This window comes from Tupaia chinensis, unplaced genomic scaffold (genome assembly GCF_000334495.1).
Source record: "Tupaia chinensis unplaced genomic scaffold, TupChi_1.0 Scaffold000332_1, whole genome shotgun sequence".
NCBI lineage: Eukaryota > Metazoa > Chordata > Mammalia > Scandentia > Tupaiidae > Tupaia > Tupaia belangeri.
Window position 1 is genome coordinate 225955 of NW_006159826.1, and position 6178 is coordinate 232132.

The window sequence follows — 6178 nt, forward strand, 5'->3', positions numbered from 1 at the left end:
GGGCAGGCCACCACTGCCGGTACTTTGCCGGAGGGGCCTGGGTGGCCGCCCGCGCCTGCCCGCGCCTCGCCCTTTCCTGCGGGCGCACCCAAGTCACGTGCAGACGCCCTCAGCCAGCCGGCGTCCGGGGCTCCTGGGACAATGCCCAGGCTCGAGGCAGTTGAACGAGACACAAGTAACGAAGGAATGGTGTCCACACTCCAGAGAGCCGCCTGGGGCAGGGTGGCTCAAAGCCCTGGGAGTTACATTCTGGGAGGTTTGTCATGTTTAAATCTACTGCTGGCTGGTCATTGGCTGGGGCTCTCAATTGTGGCTGGCCCACTGATGCATCTCATTGGATCTACTAGGTGTGGCCACGCCCACTGGTTTTTCTTTTTTTGGCGGGGGGGGGGAGAGGTTTTTGCTATAGGGCGCGTTCGCTCGCCAGAAAGACAGAGAAGTCACCCCACAGGTGGAATGGCCGCCGCAATCCCTTCTCCATTCTCTCGGGATTTGGGGCACGCATGCACACGCGTCCAGCCTGAGTTTAAGCCACCGGTCCGGGAGTCGGCTACATGGGAGTTCAGCAACATAGCCATTACAGTAACTGCTGGTCCCTGCCCACTGACTTTTCTTATTGGCTCCCTCCAGAGCACCGGGCCCACTGGTTTATCTCATTGGCTCTATCCAATGTGGCCACGCCCACTGGTTTTTCTCATTGGCTGTATCCAATGTGACCAGCTTGACGTCCCCTACTCATCTGCCTACATTTCCTTGGGTGGGGGTTTTTCCGCCCTGATCGACTTTTTAAAAATCTAGCCTCAGAGGCAGATGCCCCTGCGCCCTTACCTGCTTCCATTTGCTAGCTTCCTCCTGCCCCGCTAGGAGGACATTCCCGTTCCTTTTGTCCCACCCCCTCCAGCCGGGCAGTGTGTGGCCGCTCCTGGACACTGGAGGGTTTGGAGGCAGCCCAGTAGGAGGTAAGGGGTTCGGAGCTGCGAGTTCACAACCCCAGGTTCCGCAGCTGCAGGCTTCAGGACTGGTTCACAGTCTCGCTGCAGGGAAGTGACACTACCCCAGTGTCACTGTGTCTTGAGGGTTATAGGATGAGGTCCCCTCAGGCAGGACGGGTCCCCACGGTGACAGTCTGAAACACACACCTGACCCCTTCTTTCCCAAGCCCATGGATGTCAAGGCCCTTGTGGAATCTGAACCCTGCCTGCCCCTTTGGTCATGCCACCTCCCTCGTCTCCCTGTGTCACTGCCAGGGAGGGCTCCCTGACTTCCCAGCCAGAGCCATTGCTTCCAAGCTGCTCGTCCCTGTCTGTTCAGTGGGTAACAGCCTGGCTCCTTGTGCTGGTCATCGCATTCTCAGGAAGGTACAGAGGCTCTAACCTAGTTTCCTGCCCCCAAACTGCCTAGAGTTAGGTGGGGTGGGGTAGGGTGGGGACAAGCAGCAATCTCAGCCTCAGGGAGGGGAGAGCTGTGCTCTGGATGAAAGGACAGTACAGAAAAGGGGTTGTGTGCTGGGCAAGAGTGCCGCCTTTTGGCATTCCCCCAGGGATCCGCCATTCAGTCACTGTCTCCTCTCTTGCCAGCAAGAACCCTGGTTTCAATTCTGTGCAGTTTCTGGCAGCAAAACCCGTCTGGGTAGTCTGAGCTTTTCCTAGCTCCATGTCAGGAGTTTTAGAAAGCATGTGCCCCGACTCTGGGCACTGAGGCACATCCGGTGGGTCTAGGGGCTGCCAGGGACGTGAGAGCGGGTGTCTCCTGCCACCTGCAGATGTCAGAGCAGGGATGCAGTACTCAGACTGCTGCAACTTACAGCCATGTGGGACAAGCTTCAGACAGAACCCAGAGCAGGAAGAACCTGGTCCCTGGGGTTGTCACTGAGCTAGCCAGGCATGCGGGCGGCCCCACCTCAACCCTTGTGGACTTGGGACACTATAGAGGCAGTTTTACTGGGGGAGTAATTTTGAGTTGGAGCGTTTGCTGTAGCTAGACAGACTTGCACACACTGCCTTAATTATCCACTGCATGACAAATTACCCGAAAACATAGTGACTTAAACAACCAGTGGGGCCAGGTGGTGACATGGTTAAGGCAGCTGGCTCCCCTATGGCCAACTGTGTAGTTCCAATCCTAGACCCAGTGGCCTGAAAAACGGGCTGAGTGTGTATTTGTGTGTGTCTAAAATCCTGAGAGGAGAGTGAATTACAGTGTGGCCATCCTGCCTGGGCATGCTTTTCCCTCCCCCAGCCCCCCTGCCTCTGGTGAGCACACGTGTCCTGTAGCAAATGAAAAACAAGCAGTGTTACCTCACAGCCAGGACCCTGGGAACAGTTCGTGTAGGTGTTCTGGCTTAGGGTCCTGGGATACTGCAGTCAAAACGTCAAGGCCAGGCCGACGTCCTCCCTAGGCCTGGCTGGAGCCGGAGGACCCACTTCCATTTCCGTGTGAAGCCTCACCTCCTCTCTGCGTGTGCCTCCAGGAGGCTGCCTGAGTGTCCTCACAACATGGCAGCTGGGTCTCAGCATGGCTGCCCCTCGGCATGCTCCCTCGCCCCTCCCTGCCATCTGTTGTGTGGGAGCCTGTCACCGAGTCCAGGAACACTCGGGGGAAGAGCACGCAGGCTCCACCTTCAGGCGTTCGGAGACTGTCAGGAGCTCGGGGGGAGTGCACAGCACAGGTGGCGATCAGCAAGCAGTCTGGGAGCCTGTGAAGGTGGCGAGCAGCCGTGTCTGTGCCCCCGTGCCAGCCCCCGGGCTCTGCCGGGGCCCAGGCCCTAAGAGCATGGGGGTGCTCTTACATTTTAGAAGCCCGCTCTGTGGCGGGTCATGGAGGCTGGGCCTGAGCACGTGAACCCAGAGGCTCCTGCTGGGGCTCACAGAGAAGATATGTTTCCTAGAAGGTGCTTGGCCACTAGGTGCTCTGTTCAAAAGGGAGGCGCTAAGCGTTCTGGGGACGGTGGCGCCGTGGGCATAGCCCAGCAGGACCTGTGAGAGGAAGTGTGGACGCCCCATCAGTTTAAGGAACCCACGGGACAAGGTGTAGCACTCACCTCGTGTGTAGGGCCCCGGCTCGGCATGAGCACGCTTGGAAGCGCAGGGCGGCGAAGGCCACGGAGCAGTCCAGCCCTCTGCGCAGCTGGTACTCTTGCGGGCTGGAGAGCAGGCCTGCTGTCCTCCCTGCTTTTCACGGGGGTCTGTGCACACTCCGGCTCCACAACAGGGCCCCTCACCTTAGCACGCCCCAGGCCCTCTGGACTGGCTGCCGACCACACCCTGCAGCTAGCTGCCCCTCTCCACGTGAGGTGCGGGAAGCCCAGGGCCCATCCCAGTGGCTCCAGGAGGTGTTTTGTTTTTGCTTTTTAAGGTTTTTGCCTTTTAAGGTTTTTGCCATAGAGTATGTGCCTTGCCAGAGAGGAGAGAGACAGAGAAAGGGAAAGTGAGAAATCACCCCTTGGGGGAATGGCCCCGCCACAGTTGCTTCTCCATTCTCAGGATTTGGGGCACACGTGCACACACGCCCAGTGGGATTTACAAGCCTCTGGGTTTGGACTTGAACCGCAGTTGGCCATGTGGGAATTCAGCCCCCTTAACCACCGTGCTACCTGGTGGCCCCTTCAGGGCATGTTTAAGGAAGCAGCCTGGGCCCCAGCGTCCGCAGTACTTAGTCCTTGGAACACAGGTCACCTGGCCCTCCAAACAAGTGTCCTGACTGCTCTCAGCCCATTTCCTCATTTGCAAACCCACGGAAGTGCCTCGTATCTGAGAAGTCAGAAGTGCTGCGAAGCTATGGCCATCCTGGACCACAGGGTGTGGTCAGTGGAGGTCGTGGCTCTGGGCCATGGGGGCAGTCGGTGGAGGTCGTGGCCCTGGGTTGAGGGGGATGGCAGTGAAGGCCACCACATGAATTGCTCATGTGTGAAATTGTCTCAGGTGGGCTGCGATGGGAGTGGGGTCCTGGAAGTCTGGGTTTCTCCCATTTCCCAGCTTAAGGGTTCCAGCCAAGGCAATCTTCCCAGGCAGAGCCTGGACGTGGACCATCCTGGTCTTTCCTGCGACCTGTGGTCAGTTCTCCAAGAGTGAAGAGGGTTCTAACTGGGGCAGCTCCGCAGGGTTCGGAGGGCTCAGCCTCGTCTGAAACACAGGGCACTTTCGTGACCTTCACACATCGCACCAGCAGGGGCTCGGTCCATTTTACAAATTAAGGAGCTGCACTTTGAAGGGCAGAGGCTGACAGTGCAGGGCCACAGCTGAAGGTAGGTCACAGCAGCTCCTGGAGGTGGGACAGCAGCCATTCCAGCCCGGAGGGCCTCGCTTGCTTTGCTCACTGTCACGGAAGGAATGGGTTATTTTTTGGTGGTGGTTTAGATTAAGCCTGCTCCCCACCACCGGTTAAAAAGTTAGATGCCCGTACGGGAATGTTTGCCCCTAGCTGCTGGCCCCAAACGGTCGTGCGGTTTTGGATTTTGCCATGGACGTTATGCAGATGGTTCCCACGGCTGCCTTCGGTCTGAAGTGAGCGTGTTCCAGATGGGGCTGTCTTCTGCACCGTGGGCGTGGCACTCACTCCATACTGCAGAGCCTTCCTTGGCTTATTCATTTCGGACAAGGTGAGGCTTACCTGGGCCGGGAGGTGGGTGGATGGCAGTGACCTTAAGCACTCCGCCTGTGCCTATCCCAAGCCCCTCTCAGATCGCATGCTGGGCCCAGCTGCATGCAGACACCCTCACCAAGGTCCCCGTGTAGCTGGCGTGTCCCTGCTAGGCCTCACACTGAGCTACCTTCCACCGCGAAGCCCCACAGTTAGCTCTCACTTCCCTGCACTTGGACTCCTTTTCCCCAAGTGTTTGGCCAGCCGATTTGTTCAGAGAGAAGGGGGCGAAGGAGAGAAGCAGCCTTAACTGACACAAGGTCCCTCACAGTAAAAGAGCAGTCTCTGTAGAACAGTGGTGGACGCACAGGGGAGGTGGGATCCCGCAGGTGGCTCAGCCTGGCTGAGGGGGAAGGTCTGGCTGGGAGACAAAGGAGGTGTGGGGAAAGGAGGGAAGGGGACACTGAGGAGATGAGGCAAGAGTCTCAGCGGGCTGAGGGGCCAACAAAAACCCCAGAATACGGAAAGAAGGACGCGTGATGAGAATGGCGCTGCCTCACACCGTTTTTGTAACTTTGTCTATGTCTTCATGACCCCAAAGTCGTAAGTAAATTCTACTTTCCCTTTCTGTGTTCTCTTTTTACAATTGCTCTGCTGTCTGCCATCGTTTGGGTGTCCCAGCCTGTGAGTCCTTTCTTCGATGTAACCATTCTACAGGATTTTCATCTTTGGGTAATCGCCTGTAAAATCTCCCCAAGGCCTCTGGCCAGCTCTTTTTCATAGCTGTTCTTTTACTGGTGCCTATTTTTATGTTATGGTTTATTTCAAAATCACCCCTTTAAATCTGAGATTTTAATTGTGTGTTCTACAGTTCCCTTCTGAGTTCTGTCTTAGTTATTTTTCTTTTCTTTTTTTTTGGAGAGGTTTTTGCTATAGGGCGCATGCACTCACCCGACAGACAGAGAGAGACAGAGAGATAGAAAGTGAGAAATCACCCCCCCCTCCCAGGGGGGATGGTCACGCCGCAATCCCTTCTCCTCCATTCTCCTCTCGGGATCTTGGGCACGCACGTACACGCGCCTGGCGTGAGTTTAAGCCGCCGGGTCTGGGACTTGAACCGCGGTCAACTACGTGGGAGTCCAGCAACATAGCCATTACGCTAACTGCCGTTCTATTTTCTTCAGGTGTAACACTGCCTTGTTCATTTCACGTGCAAAGTGAGGCTGCACTCCCATGGCTGCGTGGGCCGACGTGGCCACAGACCCATGGTCTTCTAGCACGCCCACTGCCAGTATAGGCCCTGTTTGGCCCGTTCACCGCTGGCACAGTGCCTGGAGCCATTCGAGAGGTCCCCATGAGCAAGGGCCCTTGGGCAGCTGCACGGAAGAGGAGCCCTCAACCCAGCAGGCCTGAGGCGGGCGTGCTGTGGGTGTGAGTGGGAGAAAGCTCCGTGCTTCGCCCCGCCCATGCTGGAGCCTGACACAGCGCGTCTAGTTGGGAGGTCAGCTGCCCGGAGAGGAGCTGTCCCGGCAGGACAGGGGCTGTGCGGTGGCCCACTGCAGCCTGGAATGGCAGGGGCCGCGTGCGGGGGGGGGGGGAC